General features: G+C 42.2%; 1 long non-coding RNA gene across 1 annotated transcript; it reads right to left on the bottom strand.

Annotated features, from left to right (window-relative positions):
- Positions 1–14,397: 14,397 nt before the first annotated feature.
- Positions 14,398–17,755, bottom strand: LOC149916902 (uncharacterized). Its single transcript, XR_016468983.1, has 4 exons — positions 16,989–17,755; positions 16,576–16,664; positions 16,007–16,073; positions 14,398–15,795 (listed from the first exon to the last, which is right to left on the bottom strand). It is a non-coding gene; the product is annotated as an uncharacterized LOC149916902 (long non-coding RNA).
- Between the last annotated feature and the right edge of the window lie 1,025 nt (positions 17,756–18,780).

Below are 18,780 nucleotides of genomic sequence, written 5' to 3' on the forward strand. Positions count from 1 at the left end.
AAGCATGTTTGTGGCTTGTTTTCTGGATGTAGGCCATTCCCTTGCGGCGCTGCAAGAATTAGAATGCTTTAAGAACACACTGAGTGAATGAAGCTATATACAAATCTGTTTAACAAAAGCAATGCATCACTCACCTAGCGGTTCTTTACCATTCTGTGGCATAATTCTCTATAGCTAGTTAGCTCCTTCTTGAAGTCAGAAAGGAAGAAAAATCTGAAGACAATGAAAATTAAATGAAAACAAAAGGGAAAATCACTAGTAGGAAAATATAAAGGCAGCATAACATGACAAGGAGTGGAAAAAACTGCTCTTTCAGAGATGAACAGTTCAACATACGCTCTTGTCACATAAACCAGTATTCAAAGATACACAGCTAGGTGCCTTCTGGTAGCAAGATTTACACCTTTTTGGTTTTCCCATGATTACAAACAGAAGTGGTTGCCCCCACCTCGGCCTATTGGCATCAGTGAGGTTGCTGGTCTTACTGACCAACTGCACTCGTGAGCCCAATGGGAATGGCTCTGTCCTGGCATCCTGACCATCATCGGCGCACCAACTCGCTGCACACGGAATTTCAACTCCATAGAACAATCATATTTTTTCTCACTGTAAAAGCTTGTGTCATCTCTGTTCCCAAAATGGATTTTGTTCCTATCAGAAATTGAATTTATGGTTGGTGGCATTTGTTTGATTGTAAATTTCAGAGGCTATTTTCTTTTATGCTCTCAGTCTACGCCCGTTGAACCCATTACATTTCCATGGCACAGAGCTGACTGAGGCGCTCTGGTTCGATGAGTTTACAAAGATGGGAAGAAGCAAGAAATTCTGGAGAGCTGGACGTGTGCCGGAGGAGCAGGCAGAGTTGGTCAAAATCACCATTTACCACCAATCTGCTCTTTTTTTAGCTGGCTTTTGCAGATAACTATCAGCTTAATCCTAAAACCAGAAGCTTCAATTATGGGATTAATGTCAACCAACATGCAGAATAACAGAAAGCATAACAATTTTCCTCATAGGACTACTAACTCAGCATCTCCTCGTAGGCACACTGCCCTGGAGGGAGATGCTAGAAGGTTTCCTATGCTGGAATTATAGATTTTTATTATTTTATTTTTTTAAACAATAAAAACATATTACTACTTGCAAGGTCTTAATATGACCTTGGTGGTTTGGAAGTGAAATGCAATGGAAAAATATTCACCTGTATTAACTGCTCATTCAAAGAAACTGACAGAGAAAGAGATGGAAGAGATTAATCAGATGAGGGATTGCTGGCACTGGAAATCTGCATCCTGCAGGAGTTGGGTTTTCTCTATACCCACTCTGTTCTTAAAATAAGAATCCTTCTCATAGCTGAGCATTCCATAGATGCAACTTAAGGAAATGCTAAATCAATCAAGAGATGCAGAGAAATTGCAGTGAGATCCCTGAAAAACCCCTTCAGAAGTGATTCCTTCCTAACCAGAGCCACGGAGTCAAATGCTGGAAGAAAGCTGAGAAATGAATCAGAAACATTAAGAACAACTTGATTATGTTCTACAAATGGGAAGCTGAATTTAGTGAGTGAACAGTGCTCCCACAATCAGCTGTTTTTCTCCTTTTCATTATTATTTTGAAGTCATCTATTGGAAATGGAAGCAATTTCCAGCTACTGCATAGGTCATACTCACTGGGTGGATCCTGTGATCTTTACTCAAAGCAATATAAAAAACAATACCCTAATGTTTTGGAGTATAGAGTGCATCATTATTGCCATAATCTAGTGCACGTAGAATATAATTTAACTTCTGTCCTGGGGATAACCCAGGTTTGGAAAAATATAACCACAACTGTGGTAAGTGCCAGGCAGGGTCTGACTCCAAGCTCAACCTAACCCTGCAAGAAGCAGCCAAAGGCACCTTTCAGGAATAAAACCAGGAAACTAAACAAGCACTTCACGCCTTACTACTCTGCTTGCAGGATGCTACCATTACAAAGATGCCTGCTGCTTTGTGGAGTGCCAAACCATAATGGAGAGGGTCAGCCTGGCTGCAGAGCCCTGGTGAACTCCTTACTCTGAGGCAGGATGGGCACATGTCTTCACAGAGCTGGGTGTGCAGATGATGGCAGTAATGAGCTTGCACAACATACAGTAAATTAATTCAAAAGCTTAATAATTTGACTATCTGACAGAGATACTGGAGTGGTAAAAATGGATAAGAAATGTTGCTTCTGCTATATTTACATACAATCCCCTCCCCCAAAAAAGGGGGAAAGAAACACATTGGAGAAGACAGACTTTCACAAATATTTGTATTTGAATTGCTGATGAACTCTTCCTGCTGTTGTTTTTATTAATGTGTTAATTATATATGCAACACACTTCATGAATAACTGAAAACGTATAGGGACTGCATTATTTTACAATGCAGAGAAAGTTATATAGCCTTCAAACAGAGCCCTGTTAAGGAAACAAAATGCACTGGGACCATGACCTTTAATGTAATATATTTAGAGCTCAGTACATGATGCAACAGTCCTCCTGAGCACAAGCTAAGCTGATGTTGCATTTGCAGAACAGCACTTCGTTCCATGTCTCCAGGTGCTTGAAGTCAATTGTAAACACAATGGATGTGGAATGGAGCAACAAATCTTTATGAGGGCATTGTAAGGTTTGGAGTACACTGAAAGAACTCTGTTCTTCAGAGAATGGTTCATTGTCCCAAAGAGACCTCTAAAATGAGCAGAGCCTCACTTGTGCACAGTGCTGGGACCTGATAAGGCAAGTAAGCAAAAACAGGAGCCATGGTCATAATGCTACAGGTGCATTGTGTAGCAGCCTTTTGGGAACCAGACCAATACATAGGTGAGTTAAAGACATACCCTATTATTTAATAAAGCAGTTGAATACGTTCCTCCCCATTCTTTAACCAGTGCCAATCAGTCTAGTCAGTTTGGGAATAAGCAGAGAGTGATTCCATCCATCAAAAGGATGGTGCAATACCCCCAACACACCTAAGAAGAATTACACCCACTGAGTTCCTATCCTGCCCCCTGAACTCACAACACATCACTGAGGTCAAGACACAGACCTCATTGGAGCTGCAGCTCTGAAAGTCTGATGGAAACTCCATGTGTTGGCCCTTCTGAGTACTGTGTAATGAAATCTCTCATAATTTCCTTCCCGCTCACACTGCTAATAAATAAATAAATAAATAAGAATTGCCAGCTGCTTTAAAATGGTCTCTGTTTTGCTGCCCTGCTTCTGGCAATCTAAGTAGCTGTCATCACTGTAGGAGCAAGCCTGCTTGATAAGATTATAATTTTGTTTACATTGTGCTATAGGATGCCACGCTGAGTACAGCGCAAGGGAAATGACAACTGACAGCATGCGATGTACATTTCCAGGGAGATGCAGGATACCTTCCTTTATCCCTTCCTCAGAACAGCACAATTTTGGTTGGGGCTCTTAAACGCAAGGAAATACATGGGTTAATGTATTTCTTCGCTTGGATGTCTAGCAGTAAAACCTGTAATGGTCTTTTTTGGCACCCAACCTAAAATATACAGCATTCAGAAAACAGCTATTTATTGAAGCAGGAAATGCAATACCAAGGCTACAAATCACCTTCCACATATAGAATACTGGAAGTAGATGTGGCTAATGCATACTTCCCTACTAAAAGCGGAGCTTGGTCTGACACTGGGAGCAGCCAGGCTGCATTTGCTGTGAGGTTGCAACTTAGAGCCTTCCAGCACCCCATTTTCACCCCCTGTAAAAATACATGGCAGCATCTCCATTTTAAGGGAGGGTCACAAAGTTCCCTCAGTACAAGAGACTAAACTTGCCAGGGAAGAGTACCAATATTTTTGCAGCAGTCATTTGGGCTGGTTTTAATTCATGTTTGATTAGCAAAGTGCTCTGGGCCAGACTCACAATATTCACAGAATTCCCGGTGCAGCGAGGCAAATTTTAACAATTATAATGGTGGTAATACGTATTCAGTCTTAGCCATTAGCTGTTTGAAAAATAGGTCAACAATAACATGGCAATATAGCTAGAGGATTTCTCCACCACATACTTATATTCTGCAGGAAAGGGCAGCAGAAAACATGAAGAAGAATCCTATTACCTTTAGCACGATCACCACTATTTTTCCCTACTGAGTAAGCAAAATATTTTTAAATGCTTCTATCTAACTCTTTCCAGAAATGAATTTCTCAGCTGCGTCCCATCTATCCTTCCTACAAAAGGCTATCCAGAGCTAGAATATGTGGTCCCAGGAGCAGAGCTGAATCTAGGACTGCATTTGAAGGATGGGCACTGAAGAGCTTTGTCAGGTCAACCAGGAGGCAATGTAATGACTCCGTAAGCAGTGCAAGTGCATGGAATGGTGTTGCAGATTAAAAATGGGTGGCTTAGTGAGAAGGGCTGAGGTGGGGAAGTCAGCAAGAAGCTATGTTGGTCAGCACAGATCAAGCCAAGAAGGTGTGAGTTTCTGCAGGATGTGTGCAGGTCAGTGTTGAAGGGAAGTGCATGGATCCCCATTATGGGAGTGAAGTCTCAGTGCACGGCCACACCGATGTGCTTGGATGGCACACGATGCTCATCTGCTTGGCCAGCGGAACGGAGAACTCCATCTCAGTCTGACAAGACAAACTGTGAAATTTATCTCTCTCAGGCCAGGTTGCCCTCCCTGAAACGGGAACAAAGGGCGACACCAACAAAGGAAAAAGCCCTTTTTGAGGCTGGAAAAGGAAGCAGCCATACATCAATAGGCACAAAGCACAGCTGAGGGCTTACACAGCTGGATCTGCAGCCAAAGAAAGAGGAACAAAAGCACAAACAAGATATGGCTTGTCCCTTTCCAATATAGAAAGCCCAGCTTCACGCAGCTTAAACAAAACTTTTAAAAGAGTGCATTACTGCAGATGACAACATTGTTTTGTTACTTGAGGACAATTGGAAGTGTCAGAATTTACAAAGCTATGCACGTCAAAACGTTATTTCCTCATTAATGGTATCAAAGCCTCGGCTGGACTCAATGGTCACAGTTTTAAGGATTCATCAATGTCATTTATTTGAAGTCTGCCAAAGTACACGTGTAATTTAGTCTGATTGTTTAGGAACACATTTCGTCTAACTCCTCCTCGCAAGAACAGCCAGGTGATTTTGGCTGAGTCTGCTCTTCCTAACAACTGGGAACAATAGTAACAAGAATTATACCTTACATCACCCATTCAAATGCAGAACGACTTCACAACATTGATATGCAATAAGATGGAGGCAGCAAATCTCACATCTGAGAAGCCTGAAACTCCCATTTGGAAGTGCCAGCGCATTTCTGTGCCATCACTGATACAGACTGCTGAATTATTTCCAGCTCCATTTTGTTTTGGGAGGTAAGGAGAAACCACAGTCAGAATCTGCCCTGCACCAGCAAACAGTGCTGTAAACATCACAACTACAAATGCAGTTGCTATGATGATACTCTTTTGCTCCTGAGAGGGAAAGGAGCAAAAGCTTTAATGCTACTCAGGTTGTGAGACTGTCTCCATTCAGCACCCACTAATGCCTACACAGACCAGACAAACACGGTCACACCCAAACTGCCTCATTGATTTAGCAATTATTTAATTGATTTTCAAGCCGGTAGTTGCATATTTCAAAATTAGGGCTACGTTCTGGCTTTGCTCCCAAAGAAGTGCACAGGATGAGCCAGAAAGTAGGGGAGGTGGGAAGGAATGGATTTTCCAACGTAACATCAGCCTTCTCCTGCTACTAATAATGATCTTCTAGCAGAAAAGGCACCAGTAACAGGACGTTCCACTACTGACACATTTAAAAGGTGTGGAAGAACATACACATAGGAGGATCCCAGGCTGCAAGACATCCACCCTAATGGAATCTGCCTCTACACACAATAATTAGAATCAGAGAATCACAAGGTTAGTAGTAATCTGTAGCAGAGAACCCCATGCCAAGTTACAAGCTACTTCAGCAGCCATGGTAGAAAGCCAGAACAGCACAAGGCAAAGCTTTTAGCCATTATTTCCAAGGGTACTGGAAAAACAAATGTGAGTACATGTAATTGAAAAGACAACTGGGTATTCTCCCTGATACACATGCTAGGATGGTTTTGCATTTGTTTTGTTCTGTTTTTGTTGTCTTTTTTTTTTTTGTTTTTGTTGTTTTGTTTTTTTTTAAACTATCGTTCCTAGCAGATTGATAAGTGAATTCAGGGATGAAGATACACTGGAAGAGGGTCGGGTGCAACTATCCCACTTCTCACACCAGTGATTGTGCACAAAGCAGATGGCTTGCCACAGATGCACAGATAATATTTCTGACCAAAATCAACACGCCAACTTATCCTCCAAACCAATGGCAACTGTAGGACATGAAATGGTACCATCAAAGCCAGCTGGCTCACTGTCCTCAGCCTGCATGCAATCAGTGGCACAACGGGCACAACAACTTTGCTTCCATCTGGAGTGGCTGGCAACAGTGGAGGTTGACACACAAGCTAAAGAGAGCGATCCTGAGATGAGGCAGTAACTGATGACAAGGGTGAATTGAATGGGTGAAAAGAACCTGCAACAATTCAAGTGTGGCAGTGGAGATAGACAACTCATCAGCAAGCTCAATCAACAGCAAGAGGGTGACAGATACTGAAGTGGTTGCACAAATAGCTTCACGTTGGCACACTCAGAGTTAAGACGAGATGTAGAGATGCTACTAAGAATCACTGACCTTAACAGCACAGAAAGAACTGACTTCTGGAAAACAGATACGCCAAATACACAGCAGAAAGATAAATATCAGTTGTGTTATGATTTGCATGCTAATCCTTAAAGCCTAAGGTAAATGAACAGACAAAAGGGTAGCCTAAATTAACAGAACATCAGTACTGCAAACCGCACTGCCTATTGGTTAGCAGTGAACAAAGGGCCCCCAGCAGCATCCAGAATCTGTCTTGTCAATGTGACTTATCTCCAGCCAAAACGCTCTACACTAGACATTTTTGCTACCTTATCTCTCATTTCTCAGTCCTTACACAGAGAACTAATCTTATCTTTGATCAATAAATATTCTTTACATGTTACATTTTATCAACACCTGATTCTGAGCCCTTAGCAGGAACTTTCGTGAACTTCTACATAATATGTCCTTAGCTTTTATGAAAGGGCATTTTATTGCAGCGCGTTACAAAGGACTTTCACTGGGGCCTGCAAGAACAGTCGGCATGCTAAGATGACCAGCTCTCAGAAGGATTCATTTCATTCATTTGTTTTCATATCCGCAGAAGTCTATGAAAAGTCTCTCATCATATTCCCAAGCTCTCTGTAGGGGAGTGTTTCTTTTCTTTCCGTATTTATATATAACAAGCACAGCAGAGTCCTGTTTCACCGCTAAGGTTCCAATGCACAACAGCAAGACAAATAAATAAACCACAGGATTGAAGGGCACAAAAAGCAGCGTGCCAACGAGTACTCCAGTTTGACAATGACTCACTTTCTTCACGCAGGGAGCTTAGCAGAAAGCCTAAAGTGGCAAGGTGCCAAAATTGAGCTACTCAGCACGAAGGCACGATTTCTGCACGTCGTAACCAGCAGTGGTAGTGGCAAAAATAATAACAATAAAAAATAAATAAACAAAAACTTCAAGGCAGGAGGCATAGTCCAGCTATACAATACTTAATGAAGAGAAGGGGAGAGGAGGCCTCACGAGCCAAGACTATGTCACAACATCACCAGAAATGGGAGCACACCACCTCCTGCATTGCCACATCCTCATGGATCTCTTCTTCAAGGCCAAGCACCAACCTGTTCTTCTCCATCACTGATTATTCGGTCTGACTTGGGAAAAGACTGCCTTAAAAGAACAGCTTTTAAATATATCATTGCAGTAATAGGTATCAATACCACTTTTGTCCACAGCCCTCGCCATCTGGTGTTATCTTCTGTCTGGTTAGGCATCATATTCCACAAAACAGCTCATTGAAGAGATGTTCAGGTGATACAGAGAGCACTGAGAAAAGGTGGGGAAATTAAAATTGGCCTGATACAAATGCATCTACCTTTTTTAAATGATTTCTCCACAGAGCTTCAGATGTGATAGGATTGAAGTATCAACACACAAAACCTATGCTTCGGGTTTCATACCCAAATCTCAAGATTCTATTTCAGTCTTGAGTAGCTGTGGTTTAGGTCTTGAAAGCAACCAAAGCAACAGCGCAACTGGAAGCATCCAGCTAAGAATCACTCAGTGTTCAGAGGTGAGATCTCTGAAGATTTCCATCAGATGCATTTGTCAATGGCCTTTGTGTATAGTTTCATCTAGAAATCATCTGCACAACTTCATTTTAATTTAGCTTCCAGTTTCAGAAGATGAGTTTTGGCTTCCAAGTCATGTTTGTTTTTCTTTTTAACGAAGAACAAGCAGAATTTTCAGTTTGTTATAAATGACTCATTTATTATTATTACATTTTCATCAAAAGGTTACAAGGAGCAAAACAAGCAATTAAAATGAATTCTCTCATTCTTCCCTAGAATCATTTTTTCTCCCCCAATCCTTTCACTTACCAAAGTATTATCCATTCTGAGAAACACAGCTCAACCAATGGGGAAAACAAAAGCAGTTCTTAAAATGTTAACTTTCCCTTTTTTCTTTTTTTATTTTTAGGAATCAAACAATTACCCCTGCCTCTCCATCACATTACTAGTATAACCAACAGGGAACGTCACCCTAAACAGCCCAACACCAGACACAATCAAGTATATATTTATCAGCAGCCACTCTACTTTCACCTGCTGCTGCATGTTAAGTCCACAAGAAGGCAACCAGTGCAGGACAGCTGTCCACAGGCACTGCAGACCCACTCACAACTTGGCCAGCGATTGCACAGACGGTGGCCTTCAGGCATCACTTGACATGAAATACTACGGTAGAGTAAGGCTGAGCTTCATTCCCAACGTCATCTTTTTCCTTCTGGTTTGTTTGTTGTATTTACTGGAGCAACATCTTTTTCCACTGTACAAGTAACTGCCTTGTGCTCTGCAATCCCTTAGGCTACTTTAAATCTCTCTAAAAGCAAAACAAAGATTGATCCTTATCTTAATATAAAGCAACTGTGAACGGTGGAGAGCAATACAGAAGAGCTTTGAATTATGAGAGAGAGGGCTCAATGATGCAGTGAGAGCACTTTGTCCCTGAATATAAAGCAGATAAAAACCCAGTTTTGCTCAGAAGCACACACTGTTCTCCTGATGTCCCCCAGCCACAGAGCAGCTCTGGGAAGGACCAGGCCCTGCCCAGGCCCAGCAGAGCCCTCAGGCAGCCATTAACTCACATGCCCCCACATGCAACAGGGCTGCCACAGTGCCAGTCAAGGACCAAATGTTTCCTACATCATTGGTCACTTCTACATTGCTCAGCTTGGCACAGGGGACCTTAAATGCCAACTCTTGCTCAAAGAAGAGCCAGCATGAAGGCAGTTTGTTCAACCAGACCCCCACTACATCCACCACCACCTCCTTTTAACTGTTTTTACTGTTTCCAGCTGAAGGCAAACAAACCCCTGATCCCCTTGACACAAGTTGTTCATCTTTCCTGCCTATTTTCCCAGTGTCCAGAACTAAGCTCCTGTGCCTGTCACTGCTGGATCGATTTGCAACATTGAGCATCATCTGCAGTCTCGCTCGTCCTATTTTCTTGGTCACAGTTGGTCAGACAAACCTACTGGCTGGTGTCCACAGCCATCTTCACGTTATTTTTCTCATTTGTAACACCCAGTAAGATTTCAGGAGAACATGAGTATGATCTGTTGTCTCCTTATTGAAAGATACCACAATTACAGTTGAATAAATTAAAATTTAGCAGGGGATGCGCAGCAAAGATGCAAAGTGTAGGCAAAACATTATCACCTATGAAGTGTCATAGCCAGAGAGAAAAGCAAACTGCAACTACTTGCAAGCATCTTACCACACTGCCAGCAGCAAAGAGAGCCATGATGTGAGAACAAAAGAGAATGCTCTCACGTCATCAGTTCACCTACTGCATTTCCACCTGTAGTGTTTCCAGTCTCTTAAGCTGTCTCCCTGTTTATTAAGATGGATTTTAAGGAGAGAACTGCTTCCACTGGAGACGGAAGCAAATCACGTGGGGATTTAGTACCTACTTGAAAACCACAGCTCAAACATTCCCCCAGCAAAAGAAAATTTTTTGGTGTTCAAATTCCATTTCATGGCACTCCTTTAAGTCTGGGGGACAGAAAAAATTGGTCTGACATTTAGCTCTCACCCTGCAGCCAGCTGAACAGACAGGCAGGCAAATAGAGCAGTGACAAAAAGTGGGGAAAAAGATCACCATGGGCTGGGAGCACCACTTTGGAAATGGCTGGGCTGGAGCATAGCCAGCCTCAGGGACATCGAGGGCATCCATTGGAGCTGTGCAAGGTGATAAACATTGGAGAGGAATGGCTGGAGTGCAGGTCTGTGCAAGGAGAAGGAAAGGGAAGCTCACAGGGAAAGAAATCTTGCTGTGGGGGGTAGGGAACTGCAGTGTGAGAGCAGAGAACAGCAAGAAGCCACACGGAAGTGATGGGAGCATCAACAGAAGAAACACAAAAAGGAGTTGAGGGTTTTCAAACAGCTCCAAGAAGAAGTGGGGGGAAAGGGGAAAATCAAAGTATACAGCCACAAAAATAACAGACAGAGCAGGCCCCAAGGAAGACAGGGAGACCCAGGGAAAGAACATCACATGGAACATCAGCAAACAAATCCAGAGAATTGTAAAATGCCATAATCTCAGAGAACCTGAGTTCTATAAAAGATAAGGATAACCTATCGCTACGTGCATCATATCATACACACTATATATTTTCAAAGTACTACATGAATAATTAGAGTGCACTGAGGTAAACATCCTTAGAATTCATGTAAGGGGATAAATGCAGTTCCCTGTAAAAATGCCTTGATCCCCCCCCACTTACATACTGGCATTGCATGATGTGGGAGGGCTTACCCTTGTTTTTCCAAGCAATGAAAGATAACACAGCAACAGCCTCAAACATTTCCTAAAGTGCTTTCCTTATTTTTAGCTTGGGTGTAAAATTAACTCTGAGGTAACGATACTTCGAATGAAGTGCATTAGTGTCACTTGGCATTTGAAAGCATTTAGTAACAATAATATTATAAGAGTTGAGAATCTCACAGTGCTTTATAATCACTTCATAACTACATGTCGCAGTTATATGCACGTGGATTGCTATGAGCTACTAGAGACAATAGCAGGAGCTTTTGTCAAGGACTATGTGAACAAAGTCCTTCTCACTGGAGTAAAGCTGACATTGAAACATATACAGGAAAAAATACTTCCAGTAGAACGTTAGAAGAACAACAGTGAAAAATCATTCACATTTCAGAAGGTTCTAAAAGTCTAAATCACTAACAGCATTCAGATCAACTTGGAACAAGATGCAGAGCCTTGTGTACAAATCGTGCCAGACCAGTGATAACTGGCACTAAATCTACAAGCTGATTCTACTCTTCAACACATTAAGATTGGATGTTCTGAGAGGCTCATACAAAGCTCTGCAAAGAAAGTAGCTCAAGGCCTGAAGTCTGTTTTATGATAAATGGTCTCTGACATAGCCACCATCAGCAGCAACATCAGATATGCCATTGCTCTAACAGGACTAAGTGGCAGGAGCACTTGGACACCTGTCTGTAGGTGACATCAAACTAAGCAGAAGGAGAAAAGAAAGAGCACATCAAAATGTTGGAGAACAAGATTCAACATCCAACAGCTGAAACAGGACAGTGCTGCACTGTAACCATGTGTATTTTGGAAAGAAGAATAAAAGATATAGGAAGTGTGAGGTGATATGGGTCAGGTGAGTTACAATGAGCCACAAACTGAACACAAGTGAAAAATACAGAAAGATCAGAAAGGGAAGTGTGGCCAAAGCATTAGATAACACTATCATGGAGCTTATTTTTCTTTTGCTATTGCACTAGACAGATGTTAGCTATCCCAGTTGATACTCCATTTTGAGAGCTCCTCCTTACAACAAAGACAAATGGGAAAGTCAGAAGGATAAATAAACAACAGCGATTTCAGAAGTGTGATCTACAAGAGGGCAGAAAAAGGTTTTTTCTCTTTTGTTCCTCCCCACCCCCCCCAGTAAAAAAAGAAAGAGACTAAGCTAGGAAGATGCTAAGCATCATCCAAAAAGGCAGAAATAGCAGAGGACATTCATCAGTTGCTCTCCATTCAACTGGCAGGAGGACAAGCAGTTAAAAGAATGAGATATTAGAAAAATGAAAGCCTTGTTAGCAGTAGGAGTGGTGAAGACCCAGAACAGGCTGCCTAGGGAAGATGAGAAATCAATACTCAAGGTTTAAGAAGAGGTTAGGCAGACTGTCAGCTTCTGGAAGTGAGACAGGTATGCTTGATCTCACCAGCAACATGCTGAGTTACCTCCCAAGGTCTTTCCCACATCAGCATTTCTGGGATTTTCTTAATGCTTTAAGTAATTTGTCTCAGTCATGGGATAATTCCACATATGAAATAATATACCTGATATTAGTGCGTTGGCATGTACTGACCCATTTTTTTCTTCCCTTTGTTAAATGGAAAACGTTGGTGCTGAGTTTTTGTAACCTTTGGTGTTTTTTTTTCTTCCTCAAAGAATTTCAGGAGTTAGATTGTTTTTTTTTTTTTTTTAAGGAGGATTCTGATGTAAGGTCACTACACAAGTCATTTTTCTCAGTAACAAGGTGCTGTCTTGATCTTCTCCTTCCTCTACATAAGTACAAAAAGTGCCCTGAAGTATGTGCTAATTCATATCATGCATCTGCTACTTCCACTGAGCAGTGGATGAGGACCCATTCGAGCCACACATCCTTTTCTGTGTTTGCTCATGGGTCCCTCCTCAACCCTATGAATAACAACCTGCTCAGGTCGTCCCCAGCCACAGAGGACGATCTTATCAAAACCCAAGCACATGCACTGCATTTAAGGCACAGACAGCACAGCTACAGTGCAATTATACCAAGGCAAGACTGGTTTTTTTTGCATCTAACCCAGTTCAACTTATTCTAAGCTACATACCTGCATATGCATCAAGGCTGAAGTATTGCTGACTGCAAGAGACATGTCCCAGCTGTGATCAAAATGGGACACTTGACAATACTGCTCTCCCAGAAGAGAAAGAACAGCTCTTTATTTGTACTCTGGGGAACAGTACTTGGATTACTGAAGGACTTTGTATGGCAAAGTGAATTAGAACATCAGCGTTTGCTAAACAAATATTGACTTGGAGAACTGCAAGCAAAAGAAACATGCAGTATCCTTTCTGTCATAAATAACAGCAGATCTTAGCTCTAATGACAGCTGAGCAGAAAGTTTGTAATTACAAGATGCTTTGGATGAAAACAGCATTGCAGGCTCACCAAATTGCTTTGTAGGGAGCCAAAGCTTTCCAGCACTGGGGTAAACTCACAGTGCTTCCCTGCTCTTCCCGTAGGGAATAGTAGAGAGCTCTGAACCATCATTTTAAAAAGAGAGTATTTTATTCCCAAGCAGATGCAGAGCCATCTCTCCAGGCTTCTCCCAGACCAGGAATTTCAATTTCAAGCTCAGAACTGGCTGAAAAGAAGTTTATTAGTACTTCAGAAAAGAAATGCCAATCCCATTTATTTCCGTAACTAGCTGAACACAAACCTTTCAGGGCAAAGAAAATTAGCACGAACATTCCTGCTGTGACAGAGGTGTACTGAGAAGGAAATACGTCTACTTTTTCTAGAACTGCTTATTCCACATAGATTAAAATCGTTACGTGACATTTCTAATCAGTATTTCAATATGGCATTGCTAAAATGAGAGCATTAGCAAGTTCATTTACATGTGCAAAGTAAACTAATTTGAACAGTATGTGAGCACACTAGCAAGCAGCAATGATACATGAAGCTGAAGAGTGTGAAGAGCAAAGAAGTCCCAGGCACTACGTTACCTTTGCTGTGCTCACCTTTTCCACATCACATTCAGAAACACCACTGCCAAGTGTGCTTACTTCCATTTCATTACTGCCTTCAGTAAGAAGTAAGGTAATGCAGTAGTAATTTCTTGGCTAGCAAAGCAAAGAAAAATGACAGTACGATGACAAATGGAATCCCTCGTCTCAATCAGGTAGGCCAGTGTTTACAAGGAAAATCTGATCAGCTGTAAAGCTGACAATTTGTATTCTCACCTCAGGTCTGGAATTGTCTAAAACAAATCTAAAGGAAACGCTGACAGAGATTTAGCTGTAGTACCACTGGGTGCTGCTTCAGCAACTTTTTGACCTCTCCCACAAAAAGCCACATTGGATTTCTACATAAGCTGGTTAACTTTAAAAAACAAACCAAAACAAAACCAAAACAAAACCCACACAGCATTGTTTCTCAAGCATTGTGAAATTAGAAGTTTGTGATATTCCAAAGATCACAAGGATGTAGGACAGGAGCTAAGCTAGATGCATGACAGTTCAAACTCATTTCACTTCAGATCATCTCAAACTCCAAACAGAAGTCCTCTAGAAATATCACATCCCTTATCCTTTAGAGGACAAAAAAGAGAATGCAGTGAGGCAAGATATAGGAAAGCTACGAGACAAGGTTTAATTGCAACCATTTGTTACCTGCATTTCACCCAGATACATATCTTATTTATAAGCAGATATTCCTAATTAAGCAGAGGAAGTGGTTATCACTAAGAGAAAGACTTGCAGAACGGGCTTATCAACACTGTCTCATATAACAGAAGTAAGCTGAGATATTGATCCAGAATTAGTGGGCCATCACAAATTGCAAGATCCCAGGACCAATTAGGGGGCAGGGAGGAAGGATGCATGACACCACAACCACAGCACTTGCATCTGAATGAGGACTCAGCATAACCCTGATCGACTTTTGCCTAGGGAGGTGACAAGGCCTGAAATGGGCTTTCTGCTTCTTACACATCCTCCATTATCTGAGACCCACTGGGGCGTGCACGTGTTCTTGCAGACCTTGATGGAAGGGGACTCTGCTGCTGCCCTGCCTCTGCACTTTACCTGGACTTCTATCAAGTGTTTGCAAGGGAAGGAAAATGAAACGAGTCTCTTGTATTACAGGTTAGTACACTATGAAACTGGGCCATTGTTCCACTTTGGAATGTCATTCCAGGCTGCACAACTCCAGCAGATGTGCTAGACAGCGACTGCCTATTGGGCACGGTACATCACACCATTCAAAGTCACATCAAAGATACAGGATAGGGCAAGAGGTAATGTCCTCAAGCTATGCTAGGGAAGGTTCAGGTTGGATATTAGGAACAATTTCTCAGAAAGAATGATCAGGTGCTGGCACAGGCTGCCCAAGGAGTGGTGAAGTCACCATCCCTGGAGGCATTCAAGAAACATGAAGATGTGACACAGAAGACATGGTTAGGGGGCATAGTAAGGATCAGTTGGCAGCTGGACTTGATCTTAGAGGTCTTTTCCAACCTTAATGATTCTGTGATAGTAGTTCAAAGTAACACTGACACTTCATCATGGCACCATTCAGGATAAGGTCCTCAGGGACAGCATCACTGTGCTGTAACACAGCTCTGTGTTTCAGAAGTAGATCAGGGATCCCACACTAGGCTTTTGCAGCACAGATGTAGCCATAACTCAGCCTGCAGTTTCAGTCCACGTTTGAAAGAAAATAGTATTTTCCATATCTGCAACCATTTTCTTTCCAAAAGCTCCAGGTGACATACAGGCATTGAAGACTCCTTGTCAATGAAATCTGAAAGGCAGATAAATGCTAGCTTATTTATGAAGGTTAAAACGGAAGGTCTAAGAGGTCTCTGGTCAGAATCAAGCCCTTCTGTCTTTCAGCACCTCACTTTCACACAGTGGAAGGGTTAATGTGCAAACAGGACAGTGCCTGAAAGCAGGCTCTGGAGCTCAGCTAAATGCTCCTTGAAAGCTTAAATTGAAAAGCTCACCAGCCTTACTTTGTATCTCTTAAGCAGCGTGTGCTGCGGTGCTGGCTCATGGGAGAAACAAATTGCTGCTCTAAGTCTGTTAAAAAGGAGAAAAAAAAGGTTACCATATGGTGCTGACTGCAGCATCTCTTAGCAGGTGAAATGCATCAAGAACAGTAGCTACCATACTTAATTATCGTGACAAATTCAGTGATTCAGAGGTTTTGTGGGAGGTGGTTGCTTGTTTGTTTTTAAAGTAGGATACTATGCTAGCCCCATCCAGAAAAAAAACAACCACCACCACAACATTCAGGTTAAGAGACAGGAGGAGAAAAAGAGGAGAAACACCACACCTGCACACAGAGATTTGTGTCAGGAAGGATTAGGAAGGAGTTCAAGTACTGAAGTTGTGAAATCCAATTTAGCTTTTAGTGCATCCTTTCCCTTCAGTGTGCCGAGCAGCACAGGGATTCTTCCACATCTCCACTGCCTCGTGTTGGTCCACCTGAGCACCAGTGCAAAGATCACCAGCAGTGAAGCCTGTGGCAAGATGATGACTGTGAAGCTGGGCAGCACCTGCCCATATCACCTGCTGGTACCTGATGTAGACAATTCCAAATAATAATAATAAAAGCGTTGTTCAGTCTCTCCTCTTCCCTCCTGCTTTACACCATCATGCCCCAATGCACTGGAAAGGCAGGAGAGATCAGGCTGCAGGGACCAGCAGCTGCAGGCACAATTTTGAAAGTATTACTGGAAATAAAAAAAGTTCCCCAGCAGTTCCAAGTGCTCATACACACTTTTTCATCCCCACATCATCTCTGGTGAGTTGCCACTGCAGCCCAAGAAAGCTGATGAACAATTAAATGTTTTAAAATCAGATAAAATTGTCAAAGTTGTCTCAGGTTTATGATACCATAATTATGCATCTGTCTTTTGATGCAAAACATGTCAAAGCCTCAAAAGAAAAAAAAATATATAATTCCTTGAGTAGCTTCAGCCTGGCTGCTACCTGATGCCAAGGTCCACAAGAAGTGTGCTATGCTCATAGAAATACGTGAGCAGCAGTGGGAGCCAGGTGTGATTCCAACCCTGTGAGAGTAAAACAGCATTTCAGCATCTCTCCTCTAACACTGAAGCATTCAAACAGTGCAGTCAGCCCTGGGACTTCCTGAGCTCAGAGAACATGACCTCAGAGCTTGTCCATGAGCCTCACAGGGATACTGCTGCTATGGAAACGTGGTCCCCAGCACCAAACTCCACATCCATCCTTTTCTGTGTTGGAGAATCACCTCCACTGAGCGTGGTTCTGCATCAGTCAAGGGAAGCTGAAGAGCACCATAAAGATAAATGTGCACGCAGACCAAGTGGCATCTGATCAGCAGCAGCAGTCCATGAATAGCTTTCCCAGTTCCCCATGCCCTGCATCACCACTGCCTCAGCACCGTCCCCACAAAATATTAACTGAATTCAAGCAACAAGACATGCCCCTCTCCAATTCAAATATTTAGGAAGTCCTCATGAAAGACCCAAAGATTTCATCCACTGTTTTTCCCCAGGATGAACATTTCAAGGGAAACTCAGCTAATTATAATCCTCATGAGAGGAGCCCTGCACATCTCCATAGCCCAACACAGCAGTTGCCTTGCTCATCTCACACCCATGAGTGGTACGTTTTCTTTTTCAACATCCTGAATCTAAGCTTGCAAGGGAGGAATACACACATATAATATACATTTGGAGCAACACTAATCTCCTTTCCTTACTAAAAACCTCAAATTGAAGAAAAATTTCTTTTAGTAGAAGCATCTAGGAATTTATTGAAGTTCAAAACCCGACCTCGCATAATTTTATTTCATTATAAAGAATTATTTAATTACCATGTTTCTTTCTTCCTTCCCCCTCTTCACAAGATCCTGCAAATCTTAAGGGAAAAAGCCTTTTTGTGGTCCTTCCACGCTCTCACTAATTTGCTCAGAAAGCCTACAGTAATTTCCCTAAATAGTTTCCAAAAATCAATCCCGCAGAACAGCCTCTCTCACTGGAACTGTCTTATTTGCGAGTGACTTGAAGGATCAACTCATTATGGGGCTTATTTGAAAAGCAAAACAACAACCAAAAAAAAGTGTTTGCAATTTTAAATTCATAAATACACATTTTAAAGCACGCCTACCTTGAGCTGCAGGCATCCTTATGCAAGTGAGAAATACACCAAGAACAAGGAGTAGTGCAACCACAGAAGCTACTTTTCATCTCAGGGAAGAGCATCAGATTGGAAGAAAAGAAAGAATTAAAAGTAAAAATCTTACCAAAATCACCAGCTGCGAACCACCTCCAGAGTACACGTTGCTGCTCTTTGCTGCCTTCTTCTGCTCATTCCTCCAACACCCTGTTGGTTTCCATTGGTTTTATCCAAAAAGATTGCCTACTGCTTTACAGAGAGCTGAGTACTCTTATTATTTGATAGATGATGATGTTTCTGGTCTGTATTTGACATGGGGCACTCTGGGAAGTTTTCATTAAGGTTGTTGTGCTAGCTGTATTATTTCTGCTGCAGTACAGCCAGGATTAGGAGCTCCTTTGCTGCTGTACCCCAACAAATACCATCCTAATCCTTGGCACTGCCTCCTGCCGTGCTTGCTATGGTAACCAAGCAGGCTGATGCTTTTGTATTTGAATTCCTGAACCTGTTCAGCTATTTAAGGCACCTTTCAGACCACTGAGATCACCTCACGCAAACCCAGGTTCAAAAGCAGTCATGTGCTCTGTGTGCACAGGCTGATAAACTCTCCTAATGTTGCATA

Source organism: Phasianus colchicus, chromosome 9 (genome assembly GCF_987193195.1).
Source record: "Phasianus colchicus chromosome 9, bPhaCol1.hap1.1, whole genome shotgun sequence".
Classification (NCBI taxonomy): Eukaryota; Metazoa; Chordata; class Aves; order Galliformes; family Phasianidae; genus Phasianus; species Phasianus colchicus.